At 36.8% G+C, this 19,022-nt stretch overlaps 1 long non-coding RNA gene across 2 annotated transcripts in view; it reads right to left on the reverse strand.

The window, feature by feature from the left end:
- The window catches only part of LOC140534449 (uncharacterized), a 54,411-nt gene extending 36,583 nt beyond the window's left edge, over positions 1 to 17,828 (reverse strand). Inside the window, exons 1-2 of one of the 2 annotated variants that reach the window (XR_011977317.1) lie at positions 17,724 to 17,828; positions 15,357 to 15,481 (exon numbers count right to left, since the gene is read on the reverse strand). This is a non-coding gene — a long non-coding RNA (uncharacterized lncRNA). Of the gene's footprint in view, positions 1 to 15,356; positions 15,482 to 17,521 lie in introns of both variants that reach the window. The other variant, XR_011977316.1, reaches the window with a different exon arrangement.
- Positions 17,829 to 19,022: the final 1,194 nt, after the last annotated feature.

Consider the following 19,022-nt stretch of genomic DNA (forward strand, 5'->3'; position numbering starts at 1 on the left):
TAGCCCACAAATTGAATAGATACATGCAACCTTTCTCTAAAATAGGAGAATCATGAGAAATGATTTCTCTTACCAACATTGGCTTAAGTTGCAACACAGCTATTTATCAAATAAATATGAGAAAATTTCAAAAGCCATTAAAAATGTTAACTATATTAAGAAAAACTCTGAAGTAGATTGTTAAAACATAGCAATCTATGATTTATAGTTGGTATCACAGATTCTTGGTTATGTGCTGCATTTAAACTTGTTATATGGAAAGATATTTAAATATATGTATATATATGTATATATATATATGTATATATATATATGTATATGTACGTATGTACATGTAGTTGTTCCCAAATGTATTTGTGTTCACAAAAAGAACTTTTTTGAAAGATAATGTAAGCATCTGTTTTTATACAATATTTGTAAGACAAATAATCCAATCTTGAACACAAATATCTTTTGTTATCCCATAACAATTAATGTTTCCAAGTTTTGCTTATAAAACAGATGTTTTCATTGCCATGAATAAAGATGATACATCTTTATTATAGCCACCCATAGTAAAATATGTTGTCACACCAATTTAATTCTCAGTTTTCATTTAAAAATTCGTTAGCAGGCATAGTAATTACTAAATAGTGAATTTAGTCTTAAAAACAAAAATAAGATCTGATTAAAGACAAAAACTCTGACATGACTATATGCATAAATTCTTTAAATATCATCTGCATTTCCCATTCTTGCAAAAAAAATTCAAGGCATGAGAAATCTAAGGAAAGTCATGTGGTCTAGTGAGGAAAATGGGAAGGTAGAATGAAATCAGTGAATGAACTATTAAGAAATTTGGTTTTAGTTTTACCTCCGTCACTAACTAGGGTAAGTCATTTTTCTCTTTGTCTCAGTTTCTACATCTTGATGGGAAGGGATGGTAAGTTGGAGTTCTTCTAGAGGAAGGTAATCATGATAGAAAGTGCACTGGAGACCCTGCAGGTCAAGGATATATTGAAGGTACCGATGAGGTTTAATGAGGAGGGAATTAAAAATAAACCAAAAACAACTTATGGCAGGACATCATCAGTGTTTTCACATAGTAAGGACTTTCTTGGAGAAGAGAATTTAAATTATTCTTCTTGTGCCTAGGGGACTGAATTACGAACTTTGATTGGAAGCTGCAAAGTCAGATTCAGGTTACATTTCAAGGAAAGCTACCTAATGTTTGGAACTTCTCAGAAATGGCTTTGGCTCCTTTGGTGATAGTGGGTCCTGATTACCCCAAGATTTTCACTCAAAGACCAGAAGATGCAAACAATCTCAAGTAGAAAGAGATTTTGGGGTCCTTCTGCTCCAACCCCCTTCCTTTTCTTCTTTTTTTCTTTTTTATTCATTTTGAACTTAAATATAAAAAGATAGAAAAAGAGAACATTTTTTAGGTACAAAGAACAACAGAAGAAGAGGATTCACTATAAATCTATGAATTTCCATTTCACATTATTTTCTTTTTGAAAAGCTGTAATAAATATTACATATCATTTTCAAAGCTGTCCTGCTTTTCTGTGCCTACTGCTACTTTCTTTTGTTCTCTGCTGTGCATTTTTTCTCTTTCCCTCACCACTGTATCCTAGAGGTCATCATGAGACACACACACACACACACACACACACACACACACATACACATGCACACACACCTTTAACAGTTCTTTCTCTGAATATGGATAGTATCACACACACACATATAGACATAGATAAGCACATAGTTCTATACATATACATATATACACACATATATGTGTGTATATATGTATAATGTACATATTTATGCATATACACACATATATACATGCAGATATATAGATATATATATGTATATATGTGTGTGTCTCTCTCTCTGTCTCTCTGTCTCTCTCTGTCTCTCTCTCTCTCTCTATATATATATGTACATATATATATATATATATTATATATATATATATATATATATATATATATATATATATAAAATCAAAAACTTATATAGGGGACTGAGTCAAGATGGTGTAGCAGAAGCAGGGACCTGCTCTAGCTCTCCCCCCAAACCCCTCAAAAAACCTGTAAAAATCACTATAAACAAACTCTGGAGCAGCAGAAGCCACACAATGACAGACTGAGACAAATTTCCAGCCCAAGACAATCTGGAAGGTTGACAGGAAAGGTCTATCTCACCAGACTGAGAAGGGAGCACAATTTGGCATGGGTTGCACCAGCAGGGACAAAGCTAGAGCAAGCCTTAGGAGACTGAATTGCTGGCAACTGTTGTGGCTTCCAGACATCTCAACCCACAAATGCCAAAGCCAGCTTTGAAGGTCAGTGGGAAAGATCTCTCACCTGGCTGACAGGGAAATGTGGTCCAGCCCCAGCCTCAGCCCCAAGTCAGAAGCGCTGAAGTGCAGGCTGATTCTGGAGGCATTCATTTGCCAAAGAGCTCAAAAGTCCAGTAACTGGCTGGGGAAAATGAGCACATGTAGGAAAAAAGAGATTATATAGATTCTTACTTTCTTGTTGAAGAGGTATTTCCTTATGTCTTTGGTGACAAGGAAGTTCAAAACATACAACCAGAAGAAGACAACAAAGTCAAAGTTCTTCATCCAAAGCCTCCAAGAAAAAAATATGAATTGGTCTCAGGCCATGGAAGAGCTCAAAAAGGATTTTGAAATTCAAGTAAGAGAAATAGAGGAAAATATGGGAAGAGAAATGAGAGTGATCCAAGAAAATCATGAAAAAACAAGTCAAGAGGTTGCTAAAGGAAACCCCCCCAAAATGCTGGAGAAAATAACATTTTTAAAATTAGACTAACCGAAAGGGCAAAAGAGATCCAAAAAGCCAATGAGGGGAAGAATGTCTTAAAAAGCAGAATGAGCCAAAAGGAAAAGGAGGTCCAAAAAGTCACTGAAGAAAATAATTCCTTAAAAATTAGAATGGAGCAAATGGAAGTTAATGACTTTATGAGAAATCAAGAAATTATCAGATAGAACCAAAAGGATGAAAAAAATAGAAGGCAATGTGAAGTATCTAATTGGAAAAAAACAACTGACCTGGAAATGGATCCAGGAGAGATAATTTAAAACTTATTGTACTACCTGAAAGCTATGATAAAAAAAAAAAAGCCTAGACATCATCTTTCAAGAAAGTATCAAGGAAAACTACCCTGATATTCTAGAACCAGAGGGTAAAACAGAAATAGAAAAAAATCATCATTCACCTCTTGAAAGAGATCCCAAAAGGAAAACTCCTAGGAATATTATAGTCAAATTCCAGAGTTCCCAGGTCAAGGAGAAAATATGATAACCAGACAGAAAGAAACAATTCAAGTATTGTGAAAACACAATCAGGATACCACAGGATTTAGCAGCTTCTACACTAAGGGATCAGAGGGCTTGGAATATGATATTCCAGAGATCAAAGGAGATAGTATTAAAGCTAAGAATCACCTACCCAGCAAAACTGAATATAATACTTCAGAGGAAAAAGTGGTACTTCAATGAAATAGGGACTTCCAATTATATCTATCTATATCTATCTATCTATGTATACACACACCTATATATAGGCGGGTATGTATATATGTGTGTATATGTATATGTGTATGTGTATATGTGTATGTCTAAGTATATAGATAGATAGATAGATAGATAGATAGATAGATAGATAGATAGATAGATAGATAGACAGATAGATAGATGATAGATCGATTGATAGAGACAGACACAGAAAGAGACAGACAGGGGACACAGGGTGACCTGAATATGAAGGGATGGAATCTAAAAGAGAAAATTAATATTGATAGGAATGTACTGGGAGAAAGAAAGGGAGAAGTAGGATATAGTAAATCATCTCACATAAAAGAGACCAGAAAGAGCTTTTACAGTGGAGGGGAGATGGGGAAGGTGAGAGGGAATAAATGAGCCTTCCTTTCATCAGATTTGGCTTCTGGAGGCAATAGTATACATACTCAATTGGGTATGGAAGTTTATCTTACACTACAGGAAAGGGGGGAGGGAATTGTAAGGTCAAGCAAAGTAGAATCTTTTGCTACTTTTGTTATACTAAAAGTGCCTCTGATTGCATAATGTGATTAAAGAAGATCTTCCCCACACACTGATGGGACTGCCCATTGAGGGAAGTTTGATTAGGGGAGTTGTTTTGTAGGAGGGTCCCAAGTACCTTTTGTCTTTTCTATTGAGGTACTGACTCAGAGGGTCATGCCTTCTGGCTCTGAAAAGTGTACAAATACTCTGAGGGTGAGATTTTACTTTGGGGCTTACTGACTGGAACTGCTTGTTTGGTCAGAAGAGGACTCTTAGAAGCTGCTAAGGAGTCTGACTTTGAAAACTCAGATGTTCCCTCTCTGCTAAAGATGTATGTATGTTAATGGTCAAGCATTTTGGAAGCAAGTCTCTTGATTTCTCTGTTTTTCTCTGAAGTCCATGATGCTGACTTTTCCCCCTGGACTAACTGGATGATATATCTGCTTGATTAAAGTGATTATTAACCCCTCAAAAGTTGCCTTTCCTTTTAGAGAAGCAGATAAAAGAATCTGTGATAGCAAGCCCCCCCTGTGTATGTTGGGGTGCTTACTGATACAGTGATAACAGAAGGGACAGCAGAGTGGGGAAGGGGTAATTAGAAGCAAACACTTTGGTAGAGGGACAGCTCAAAGATGAGAATAGAATAAACTGAGGGTGGAATAGGATAGAGGGAAATATAATTAGTCTTTCACAACATGACTATTAGGGCAGTGTTTTGTATGACTACACATGAATAAATTATATTGAATTTCTTGCCTTCTCAATAAGGGTGGGGGGAAGGGACAGAATGTGGAACTCAAAGCTTTAAAAATGAATGTTAAAAATTGTTTTTATATGCAACTAGAAAATAAGATATATAGCCAATAGGCTGTAGAAATCTGCTTTGCCCTACAGGAAAACAGAAGGGAAGAGAATAAGGGGTGTGGGGAGTCATAGAAGGGATGGCAGATTGGAAGAAAGGGTGATCTATTCTGATTCTCCTGGGGTGAGAGGGGAAAATTTTGTGGAAGTGAATGTTGAAAACAGAAAATAAATTAAAATTTTAAAAAGCTTCATTGAAAAATTATTTCCAAGCACCAAATCAAGACCAATTACCTCACAGAACTATCAAGCAACTAAATTTCAGAATGATGGAATGATTTTGACAGCTCTATTGAATGGATTATAATAGTATTTGACCAATAGTAATCACCTTTGTTTTCTTCCCTGAATACCATACGCTTTAGGAGATCTCTAGAATAAAGTCACTGTATAAATTAAAGAATTAGCATATTCCTTTGGGACCTTATCATCTGTAACTGAAATGAGTGTTAGAGATCATTGCTACAATGAAAACTTCAATTTCTTATCTATTATTATCTATGGAGAAAATCAAACAAAATGACAATGTCTTAACCATTTTATCTACCTCTAAACCATAGTGATTTTAACATATGTGTACTTAAAAAGACATACTAATAATAACATTCAAATTGGGAATTCTCAATGAAGAAACTCCCTCTTTCAACGCAGATTGATAGTTGATCTGTCTTTGGAACTTACAGACTAAGATATTGAGAGGTTAAGGCACTTATCCAAGACCACAGAGCTAGTTTTGTTTTGTTTTATTCTATTTTTTGCAAGGCAATCAGGGATAAGTGACTTGTCCAGGGTCATTCATCTAGTAAGTTTCAAGTGTCAGGGGTTGGATTTGGACTCAGTGACTCCTGACTCCAGGACCAGGGCTCTATCCACTGTGCCACCTTGCTGCTCTGCACCTATATTTTTAAAGTAAACCTTGAACCCACCTCTTGCTGGTTCCAAGACCAGCTTTTTAGAGGAAGCAAGAAAGGAATGTTTGTCTGCTTTCAAGTCCTTTCTGACACATATAGGCTGTGTGACTCAGAGCAGTTCACTTGGACTTTCAGTGCTTCCAGGCGTCTCTCTAAGATTGTAAATTACAAAGAAACTACTAATATGTATCTGTAGAGGTACTTCCTCACCTCTATTTTCCTGCACCAATTAAATCATAAGTCAAATAAAGAAATGAATAAACGCATATGTATATCCATATATGTACATATGTAGTGTACATATTTACAAATATAGATGGCTCAGAGCAGCTAGATGGTGCAGTGGATGGAAGGCCAAGCCTGGAGTCATAAAGACTCATCTTCCTGAGTCCAAACCTGTCACTTACTAGTTGTGTAATCTTTGGCAGATCATTTAACCCTGTTTTCCTCAGTTTCCTCATCTGTAAAAAGAGTGGGAGAAGAAATGGCAAACCACTCCAGCATCTTTGCCAAGAAAACTACAAATGGGGTCACGAAGAGTTGTATATGACTGAATAACAATAATGAAACACAGATACATATATACACCCCTAAGGAGTACTATGGACAAGCACACTAGGGCTGCAATCAGGAAGGCTTGAGTTTAAATGAAGCTTCAGACAACTTTGAACCTGAATAGGTAACTTAACTTTGCTTCTTTTCCTCATCTCTAAAAAGGGGATAATAAAAATAATACCACTTACCTCCCAGGCTTGTTGTGAGGACCAAATGAGACTAACAATTGTAAAGCTCTTAGCATAGTGTTCAGCTCATAGTAGGTGCTATATAAATGTTAACTATTATTATTATCAAGATTTGGAATGCAAGGCACCAGCAGTCAGAGCAGGATCAACCAAGGCTTCACATAAAAGATGCCTCAAGTGGTTTTGAAGGAAGTCAGTAATCACAAAACACAAAGAAGAGGATGGAAAGCATTATAGACTTTGGTCAGTAGGCACAGATAGACATGTAATGTTGAGTGTGAGGAACAAGAAGTAAGCCTATATGGAAAGCAGTAAAGAAAGTAACGTCAGAAGACCAGAACAGTGGGGAATGAACAGGTTGTCAGGATTTTTAAATGCCAAAGGATTTTATATTTGATCACAAAGGGAGTAATCGCTAAATTTCATGGAGAAAGAGGAGAATGGAAAATGTGCACAGAAAATCACTTTGGGAAATTAAAAAGAAAAGAATAGACAATTTCTGAGACCCTAGAAGGAAAGCTTTTTGTCTTTGAGTGTCTAAGGATTTGAGTATGATTGGATTCTTGAGCTCCCAAATGCACTTTTATCTTTTTTTTCCAAAATTACAGAATTTTAAGGAAGGGATACTGAGGAACCCCTCTCCTCATGCTCCAAGTTCACCTTTTCCCAGGGGTCCCCACCTCCTCATAGGTGGCTCCCTTGATAATGACCCCTGCCATTTTGGGGGGACTGATAGCACTAGCAACCTGAGTAGAAGCTACTTCTACTTTAACTCAGTAAATAAACATAGGTGTTATTTTTCAGAAAATGAAAGGTATCTGATGTTCCTGGAAAAAGTTCGACTAGAAACTTCAGATTTCTATCTAAAGTTTTTCTTTACAGGATCAAAACAATACTCCAAAGAACAAGCTGAAAGGAATATTTCAGGCATTCACTCTGATTAAGTTCCCAGCATAGCCATCACCACCTCAGGTGACCTTCCTTGTTACAGGATAACACTCTAGCACTCTTCCATTTTTCATTCCTGAAGTTTGGATCATCTTTCTATTCTCTATACTTCCTGTTTATAATTAGTCTCAATGGACTGATGTGCAACTGCAGGTTCTCTATTTTACCATTATTTTTTATATGTGCCATGTAAGATTCCTAGATTCCTCCTATACAATAAGACTTCTTCATCAAATAGTGACATGCTCACTTCTTCCACTTGACATGTTTATTGATCTCACTGTTTCATCCTCTTCACATGAATTTTACCCATGACAAGAAGTAAAAAAACATTAAAGAAAAAAAAATTTTTCTTGGTAGAAAGTAAGCAAGAAATGGAATGAAGACTTCTGAACTCCAAGATTAACATGTAAGTTTACAGCTCTTTTGTTTAAAAAAAATCACAATAGGAACGAGTGGCTAAATTCCTACTGTTAATCCTCAAAAGAGTATACAGGGGACACATTCATGTTGGGATTGGAAGCTCAAATTCGTGTGGACGGTCTCGGGCGGGTAAAAGTGGGACTTCTAAATCTTAGAGTCTTACGAGGCCCTCCATGAACAGCGGGGGTTCGAGAAGGTCAGACTGAGCTAGCTCGGCTAGCTCGGGTATTTCTGCCTCTCCCCGGGAGATGTGATGGGTGGAGTCTCCCTGCCCTCGAGATTGTCCCGGATTGGAGCACACCTAGTTACCTAACAGCACGGTATTGAGATGCAAACTGTGCGGCTGAAGGTTAAGTAGGATTGAGGAAGCCTGAAAGTTCTCTTAGCACGTGTGGAGCCAAGAGGACAGTAGGCTCCGCTCTTTTCTTTCCTCTCTCCCCTCCCCCTCTCTCCCCGCTTGTACTTCTATTTCCAAGCCCTTAAGATCTTAGCCTCCTTAGGAAATCTCCCCCTCTTCCTCCTAAGGAAGACCGCCCTGCACTTGTAACTAGACCCTGAAATAAAGCTCAACCCTTGTTCGACTCTGGAACGTCCTTTCTCTCATATGTGCATCCGGTTTTGGCCAACCGAAGACCTCGGAGGTGAGGTAAGAAAGACTCGGGTAGTGCACACAGGCCTCTAGGCCTGGCAGTTGGCGCCCCAACAGGGATTGGGAGCGCAGATAATCCTGGGTGCTTTTGGGGTACACCCGGAAGGGGCTGTGAAAGAAGCGAGTCCCGAATCCTAGATTCGGAAGGAGAGAAAGTGGAGAGAAGCTTCCCAAACCCCTGGGAAAAGGGCGGAGATGGGGAATCTATTGCCAGTAATAAAGCCAGAGGAACAGGAGGTCTGGGCTGAGAAACTTCACAGGGAATGCAGGAAGGCGGGGGTCACAATAGAGTTAGATGACCTCCGAGAATTTTGTAAAAGGATTTGGAAAGTTTCTCCTTGGCTCAAGCAGGCAGGAATATCAAGAGAAAAATGGGGAGCGGTCGGAGAGCAAATGACTGCTCATGAGCAACAATACCCTGGGGAGCTGGAGGATTTAGATTTCCTGATATTCGGTGTAATTAAAAGCCTGCTGGAAGGGCCGGAGAGGCCAGGGCGGGATTGGAATGAGAGTGGAAGCGGAGAGAGAGGGGGAGGGGAGAGAGGAAAGAAAAGAGCGGAGCCTCTTGGCTCCACACGTGCTAAGAGAACTTTCAGGCTTCCTCAATCCTACTTAACCTTCAGCCGCACAGTTTGCATCTCAATACCGTGCTGTTAGGTAACTAGGTGTGCTCCAATCCGGGACAATCTCGAGGGCAGGGAGACTCCACCCATCACATATCTCCCGGGGAGAGGCAGAAATACCCGAGCTAGCCGAGCTAGCTCAGTCTGACCTTCTCGAACCCCCGCTGTTCATGGAGGGCCTCGTAAGACTCTAAGATTTAGAAGTCCCACTTTTACCCGCCCGAGACCGTCCACACGGATTTGAGCTTCCAATCCCAATACATTCAGAACATACACATTCACTCATATTCAGAAGCAATTTGAGATTTAAAAAATATTCTCTTGTATAACATAAAATTAAAGACCTAATTGAAAAAGACCAATGAAACAAATTTATACTTGTATCGATTTTTGCGTGTTCATTTTTTGTATAATTTGAATCAATAGTTTTACTCTCTATTGACTTTGTCAAGTTGGTCAGGACTTTTGCTTCATAATCTTTTATAGGAATTCTTGAGTTCTGGAACTTAAAATATTCTGTAGAAAGCTTCTGCCTTCTCACACCATTCACACAAACTCAGGTTCTATCATTTTCTAGACTGATGATCTCCAAAGGGGGGACTATGGACATTTGGAGAGTCTTGGCATGATTTGAAGGGAGCCATACCATGACTCATAGGTGTATATGATCAATGAATCAGAAGTTGGGGGTGGGAAGGCTTATTGGCTGTGTATCACTTCTCCAAAGATAAAGAATCATGGGTTTGTCTTTTGCTTACACCATTTCCTTCACTCATTTATTAATCAACACTCCCTTACCCCACTCCCTCCTACTGGCTTCCTGTGGATTGTCAGGACAATTAAAACCAGGCACTCATATAAAGTAAGCAAGTAGAATTCCCACATTCCCACCGCCTGAATATCACCACATGCCTCACCATCCCTTGCCCCAAATCTCCCTTAGTGGATAGGTTCTGTATTTTAGAAATTTGGTGGGTGAATAAGGCTTCCCTTCTCCTCACCTCTGTCTCACATACTTTGCATTTTTGATAGATATGATTAAATAGCACAGGATAAGAAAGCACAAATGGGTCTCAATCAACACTGCAGATCTCATGATCCTTTCAAATCCACCTCTGACTTCCTTCTTTTCATAGAGGTCACTTCTGTTGTCCCATATTCTTATCTGCCTTCATATCCTCGATAACTTCACACTCAATGGAAACTGATCTCTTCAGAATTATCAATGATCTCTAATTTCCTTTTCTCAATCTTCAGCTTTCTTGCCTTCTCTATAACATTTGATACTGTTGACCCTCCCATCTCCTCCTCAAATACTTTTCTCTTTTTAAGATTGCTGAAAATGATGCGATTGCATCATATCACTTGTTTAAAAAAACACACCAAAAAAAACCACCTTCCATATGCATACACTTAGAAAAAAACACCTTGGAAACAATTTTCTAACGTTTAAAAATGAAGAATTTTGGTGAATTTATAATCCACATATTATAAAATTGTAAAAACAAAGCACCTGCCAGTTATTTGGAAGAACTACAATTGACATCAGGAAATATAGACAATTACTAGCCAAATTTCTGAGTGGGGTAGACCTCTTACATTATTGGTAAATTACAGAGAAAAAAATGAGCACAATTTACTAAGTGCAGTCATTGATGTACTTCCTCTATTTAAATCTATGTATCGTTTGTGAAGTACCTTTTTAATCTCTAACAGGCATTAAAACTAAGTACCTAAATAAACTGAATTTAATTAGAGCTTTAAATCCCAATACTAAACTGACAAAAAAAAATAAAGAAGCATATTTTGTAGCACTGCTTTGACTAAAATATCATTCATTAAAATATTTTAGTAAGCATAAAAAAAGTTTTTGTACCATCAATAAATCATATAACTAGAAAATCTTATTTCTAATTAGCTCTTCTTTTCAAATATCTAACTTTGTAACACCCTCAAACTATTTTGCGAGATTAGTTCATCTCTATGAAGAACGCAGAAAGAAAGTCAATGGAATAAGTAAAACAAAAGATTTAGACTTGATGAGCACAGAGGGTACTCGACTCTGGGAATTTCTAGACTGTCCAGGTGGGTCATTCATACTAGTTATATGTATGGTGTGGTTGGTTTTTTCTGTTTTCTTTTGGGAATCATACAACAGAAAAAGTATTCTCTGTTTCAAAGTTCTGCCTCTAAGAGTAGGGAACCCGTGGCCTCGAGGCAACATGTGGTCCTCCAAGTCCTTGGATGTGGCCTTTTGACTGATTCCAAATTTTACAGAACAAATCCTTTTATGAAGGGCATTTGTTCTGTGAAGTTCTGATTCAGTCAAATGGACTCCCTTGAGGACCTAGAGGGCCACCAGGCTACAGATTCCTCCCCGCTCCCTGCAGACCTTTCTGGTCAAATGGTAGTTTTAGGAGGAAAGATCAGTTCAATTAACCCTGTAAGGTCTCCACTGCCTCATTTTCCCTTTTAACTTCCAACCAATCTGGTTTGTTAGCTGTTGTTTATATTCTGTTCCTTGACATCCAGAATTCACACAGTTATTCATACCTAGAATGATCTCATTCCTAGTCTTTTCCCTACAGATACATTTCTCTGAGATTCAGCTCATGTGCCTTTGTAAAACTTCCTCTGATTGTTCCTAGTTGTTGATGCTGCCTCTCCACTCAGATTTTTCTAGATACTTTGACTGGTTTCCCACTTGACCCCTTCACTCCCTACCTTGTAGTCATTTCCCTGTGTGCATAATTTAAAGCACATAGACTTTTGAAGGATAGAAATGGCTTTGTCTTTTTGTCTTTGTATCAGGAACACTTAATAAAACCGTGTGTTGCTCATAATAATTGTTTAATAAATATAATGGAATCTTGTTGCATAGTTTCATTATTTTTTTACTACAATCTTTCATCACAGATAGAGTGGCCAAAAAGAAAGGGTGTTTTACATAGATCTATTTTTATACCTATTTTCAAATGCTCCTGAGTCTTATCACCTTTTAACTGGCAATCCCAACACCAAAAAAAGAAAAAATTTCCAAACCAGGTTGGTTGGAAGTCAGTGAGTTGAAGATTAGACAGTGGAGCCCTTGAAAGGATAGGTAGATTAATCTTTCCTCATAAAATTACTATTTGACTAGAAAAGTCTAGCCAGAGGTAGAGAACCTGTAGCCTTGAGACCACAGGTGAACCTCTGGGTCCTCAAGTATAGCCCTTTCACTGAATCCAAACTTCACAAAATCAATTTTTTTTAGGTTGTGATTCATGACTTTCATTGATTATGTTTTTTTTCCCCCACACGCTTCATACTAAGTTCCTTTTTCCTTTGTAGATAATTCCGGAATTTGTCCCTTTAAAAATTCTACCATTTGAATTTGTATTTGGAGAGCCACTCCTTTAAATTCACTAATTTGGATAAAGTACACAGATGATACATTTTACTCTATTGAATTATTTAAATGGTATGTGCATCTTGTGAATTGAAATACTTTTTTATTAGTAAAGGAGGACAAGATCAAGGTGATTCATGAAAGTAGAACAGATCTCCAAAACTGATCTAATGTCAGAATACATAAATGTTAGAACAATATTAAGAAAATGGAAAGTAATAGTTTTGTTGTATTTGTTGTTGGTCAAAAAAACAAACATTAGCCTACCACTAGATTTTTAAATCTCATTTTGTAGGTGTTTTTTGTTTTTATATCTCACTTATTTCTAAATGTGTCGCCCTACTCTTCCCTCCCCAGAAAGTTATGCCTTGTGACAAAGGTTAAAAAAGAAAGAGGGAAAATGGCTTTAAAAAAAGTAATTATAACATAGTTTGTGACAATACATTAACTAATTCATTGCTATAATTCCTCACTTTTCCAAAGAAGTGGGGAGTTCCTCAACTCTGATACAGATTATTTCATTTTGCTGTAACTGTACTCGTTGTATATATCATTTTCTGATTGCATTTCATATTGCTTCACTTTATGTCTCCTCATCCTTTCTGAATCATATATATATATATATATATATATATATATATATATATATATATATATATATATATATATATATATATATATATATATATATATATATATATATATATACATACAGATTTATAGATATGTATTTTCCTTAAAGGGCAGCAATATCAGATGATATTCATATATCATAATTGGTTTACAATTCCCCAAATGGTGGGGAATTGTACTTTATTCCCACTCCTTTACTTCTACCAAAAGTGGACATACTTCATTTTAAGAGGGATCTCAGGCAATACTTCTATAAAAGTCCACCTGTGTTTGTGAAAGAGTGGGTACCCCAGACCTCCAAGGGTTATGTCAACAAAATACATAGAACTTCTAGCATATCTTAGAAAAAGAGTATAATAGAAAGACTGGCATAGTTGGGATTAGAACTAGCTTAGTTTTAATTCCATTACAAACATCTAAGTGATTTTAAGCTCGTCATTTGATTTTTCTCAGCTTCAATTTCCTTGAATTCAATTTCCCGCAAAATGGTGATATTATTAGGAATTTCTTCATAGGGTATGCTGTTTGTCATATAGTTATTTATATTTACATATGTAGATAGATGTAGGCTTAAAATACTATGCATATTCATTTTTATAGCATCTTAAAGCTTGCATAATTTTTTCAGGTGTTACATCATTTGGATGACACAAAAACTCTGGAAGGTAGCTTTTTTCAAACAAGGAAACTGAGTCTGATAGAGATAATGCAACTTTCCCAAAATTGCACAACCATTGTGTGTTTAACTTATTTTTGCCTGAGTACAAGTACAACACTCTGGCCTCCTAGCTGCCTCTTATGGGTTGCCATGGCCACAGATTTATCAAATGATCAGTCTCTTGATGAGTGATCTCTCCATATAGCAGGGTATCTCCTCAAAAAGCAGGGCTATTCACCTTCTAGGACTGTTCTTCAAGCATTGTTAGCCTCATAGAACCTTTAGAATAAGTCCTTTGCTGTTACAGTCTTTCATGATGAGACACTAGAAAATTATCATCTTTATCAAAGGAAAAGTCTAAAATTTGAAATATTTCTATTATCCGATAAACCTTTTTGCTCTGTTGGAAGAGGATTCTTACTAGATTTCCTATGGCATGATGAATTTCTTGTCCTCTGAAACTCTTGAAGACCATTTACTAACTTGTAGCTAATTTACCTGCTATATCATCCACAAAAATATCCACAATAGTGGAATCCCAGGTTACCGATATATTGCTGAGTAAATGGCAAATAATAGTGGATTTATTTCTTCTTTAAAAAAATCACTGAATTTTTTACAAATTCATTGTTGTTACTGGTATTCATTAATTTTCTATGTTGCCAAAACTTCTCATAGCAAGTAAACGCAATCAAGCCAGAAAAAAAATTTTCATATTGGCCTGTCCAAAAATATGCTTTGTTACTGTTTCATAACAACACAGAGATCGGATCTTTCTGCCTTAGAAGAGCAGAACAGACTCTTACCTATACTTTTATCAACACAGTTCTTTCAAAACTTGGTTTTAGCCACATTATTAAAAGCTTTCATTCCAATTAAAACAGTGACTAAAAGTGCTAGTCAGGGAGATCTTGATTCAAATGCTGCCTTAGACACTTATTACATATATGATGCTGGGAGAATCAGTTAACTTCTCTCAGTCTCAAGTTATTCATCTGTAAAATGGAATAATTATGATAGAATGCACCATAGACTTGTTGATAGGATCCAATGGGCCAACATATGTACAGTGCTTTGCTAACCTTAAAATGTTACATAAAGGTAGATATTATTATATTATTTAATTTTAATTAATTAAATTAATATTATTTAACAACATCCTGGTTGACTATAAGTCAATCACAACCCCATCCTTCCTTGTCTTTAATACTCTTTGTAGCTTCCTAAATGCAAATTTTAGGGAAATGAAAAACCTTCTGAGATTTATATATATGTATATATATATGTGTGTGTGTGTGTGTGTGTGTGTATGTACATATGTATATTATATGTACATGTGTACATATGTGTGTGTATAATGTGGTTTGCAAATATCTTACTTTATACAAACACGGGCAAAGGTGACCCAATTTATTATTTCTCCTTTGCTAGGTCCCTAGAAATTGCGTTACTTTTTCATTACCTGAAGAGGTGTTACCTTCAAAATTTCAGAAAAGGAAACCAAAAGACAACTCTACTTCCTCAAACATAATAAGACAGGTCATTAGACAATGGATGAATGTATGTGAAGAAGCCAATCTTGAAGTTCTGTGGAGTAAACAAAGAAAGTTTATATTGGTGTGTTAGGTAGTCATGTGCATTCAAACACTGATGAAATTTTATTAAAATTTTGTGTCCTCATCTCAGGAAGAAGGTTTTTTAAAATCTCAATTTTGCACAAAGACTTAAATGGACATAATTATATTATAGAAGGTAAGCTGTCTCCCTTTTTAAAAGTTTGAAATAAATCAACTGAGAAATTCTGAAGAAAGTTGTCTTTGAAATTTCAGTTAATGTGGCTATGACTATTCTTATTAGGCACTGTAATTAGGAAGGTAAAAAGTCAATGTAAATACATATTTACATATACACCATAGTGATTTGGTTTTAATTTCTTCAGAGACCAATATTTGTACGTGAGATAAGGTGGCTCTGGCAATGTTTTATTTTCAGCATTTCTCCAGAACCTTTAGATGTTGAATGGAAAACCAAGCCAATTTAAACAAAATATGAAAAATTCAGGTAAGTTTTCTATAGATCTGATTTCATTCCAGAGAAATTTATTTTGTCTATTGTATAACAATCAGAAAAACCTAGGTTCAGGCCCTACCTCTGACATTTACTGGTTGCGATACTCATAGCAAATTACGAACCTCTCCTTACTCCAGGCAATTTTTTGATACTGTAAATTATAAAGTAAAAGCTCATCTTCATTGGTATAAGGAGTTTCCTTTCCTATCAGTTCCACATATCAACAAAATCACATGTATGTGCAATTTTTTTAAGGCATAAAAAGATGAAACATATAATCACTGCCATCAAGAAGAAAGGCAGTATTTTAAAAATCTAGAAACTGCTAGTCCAATTGAGAAACAAATATATATACATATATTTATAATTATGATAAAAATGAAATATGATAGGAACAAAAGACTTTCAAAATCCTTAAGAAAATCTCTGGATGAAGAGACCATTGTCAAATCTATTGGGGTAGGCTTCATCATGATAACTGAGTTACACCTTGAAAGATACAAGGAATTTCAACAGGAGATTGTGTGAGTGTGTGTGTTCTAATGTGACACTGATAGTGGTGATGGTGGTGGTGTCAACAGTAACAAAGTTCTAGGTATGGTGAATGTCTTACATGAAATCGTGCAAATGGGAAAATATGGAGTAGATGGAGAATGGAAAGGGGGAAAGAATTGGTAGTGCAATTAAACTCAAGGTAGAATATAGAATGTATTGAGGAGAGTAGTATGAAATAATGCTGAAGTAATTTGAAGTCTGTCAGGTAGGTAATAAAATGGATGTTGCACTAAACTTGGAATCAGGAACATTCCTCTTCTTGAGTTCAAATACAGCCTCAGGCACTTAATCAGCTGTGTGACCATGGACAGGTCACTTAACCCTGTTTGTCTCAATTCCTCATCTGTAAAATGAATTGGAGAAGGGAATGGCTAATCACTCCAGCATCTTTGCCAAGAAAAGCCCAAATGGGTCAGGTAGAGTCAAACATGACTGAAATGACTGAACATGACAAAAGAATGAAGCCACATTGTGGAGGAATTGAATGACGACTAAGGACTTTGCATTTTATTCTATAGACAATAGAGATCCACTGAAAGAGATTTAGCAGGAAGACAACATAATTAGATGTGTGCACTAAGAAGATTATTTTGGCAGCTCTGTGAACATGGATAAGAGAGGGCAGAGTAGAAGGCAAGGAGGACAATGGGGATACCAAAGAAGATAGTCCAAGTGAGAAACCGAGATTACTGTGCTGGAAATATGAATGGGCAGGAGAGTAGGAATATGATATCTATGCCTCCCTGCCTCCAACCACTGTATGTACTGCTCCACCATATTCTACAGTTACATTTTTTAATTAAGTAGGGAAAAATATTCTCTAGAGAATCTGTACTGTCTTCCTAAGACTGATTTTTTTCCCTCCAAAGTTTTACTCATCCTACAAAAATCATTGATCTATAAACCTATTAGACAAACTACATATTTCTTAAAGTATTTTATCTATTTTTAATATTTTAATAAAAATAGGACAAATATGACTCAAAGTTAATTTTCACTCACAAAATCTTTTGTCGGAGCTTTTCATTCTCAAGATTTTATTAAATGTGCAAGAAGGATTAGATTTCTCCTATGTATCCCCAGAGGATAGAATCCACATTAATTGGTAGTAGTTCTGGGGATGAGGATTTCATATTTTGTATAACTGAGACTATTGATACAACTCATTGATACAACCTGCCCTGAGCTGTCGCCTGGAGTTTACCTCTCCACCTGCTTTACTGGTCTTCCAACGGTTCTGGCCCCCTCCTGTGGGGGAGGGAAATGACCAAACAGAGCACTTGAGGAGCTGCTGCACTTGATTGTGACCTCCCCGAGTTCCCCCTTATATACCTTGCCGTAGCACCTCCCATGTTCCGCCCTGGAGGCGGAGCTCAGCTCCATAAGGGGCGTTCCCAGCACCTGAAGGCGGGTTCTCATCCCCGGGCGTCTCCAGGCTCACCAGGGGGCCATGGTCCAGAGCTCGGCCCAAAGCTCGGCCCTCTACAATGACCCAGTACTCTTAAGATAAAAATTTTCTAGATTAGGTGCTACCAAAAAGAAAATAACACTTTCTCTTGCTCTTTTTGCCCCTACCTAGTGTTCTTAATGTGAAGCCTCAGTGCCTAAGGTTATACCTATATAAAAAAATGTATCTAATCCCTTAAAAGTTTATAACATAGTGATGCCTATCTGATCCAGGACAGCCTTAATTCTAATCCAAAGAAAATATAGAAAATACATACAGACTCAATAGCCCAAAAACAATTGAATTAAAACAATTGTCCTACTTTTCTGGTGAATTCTACCTTTTCTCATGTAAAGTTCTTTGAATGCAAAGCACAACATTGAGCTGGATTCTGCTCAGAAGGTAAACTAATTTAGGTTTGTTAGTGGGATAACTCCCCCCGCCATACTCTGATCAGTCCCACTTTTATTCCAAAGATATGTAAATCCAGCCTTATTCTGAACTCCCTCTAGAAGTGAACAATATTTGGGATTGCTAGACAGAAATGCAACTTTCTACAGCATTCTAAAGCTTCTCACTTAATAAAACTTCCAAACAGGCATCCTAGTTATATGGTACTAGAGTGTGTGAGCTTGCAGTCTCCCCAAAAGAAAATAGACTTGGAGTATATAGACAGGCAAGCTCCATTCCCTTTTAACCTGTACTGTATGAAAACTCAGAGAAAGAACAAAGAATGGCCCTTTTGCTCTATGTATATATCTTACAAGATGTTCCTCTTTCCCACTCCCATTTGGAGGGGTGGAGAAATTCTTGATAATTGCTAAATGACTAATGGAGGAATGAACAAATAAACCAGTGAATGAACAAATAAATTTTTAAAGGATATGAATTCACCCCTACATGATGCTTGGACATTGAAATAATCTCTTATTGGGTCATTTAAATTTAAACTCACTCCATATCCAGATACATTCTGAGGGTTCAAAACTCTCATCAGATCCTGGCAGATATGTATACCAGCCACATGTTTGGAAGTAGATTCACAAGAATGTACTT

Source organism: Notamacropus eugenii, chromosome 3 (assembly GCF_028372415.1).
Source record: "Notamacropus eugenii isolate mMacEug1 chromosome 3, mMacEug1.pri_v2, whole genome shotgun sequence".
Taxonomy (NCBI): Eukaryota; Metazoa; Chordata; class Mammalia; order Diprotodontia; family Macropodidae; genus Notamacropus; species Notamacropus eugenii.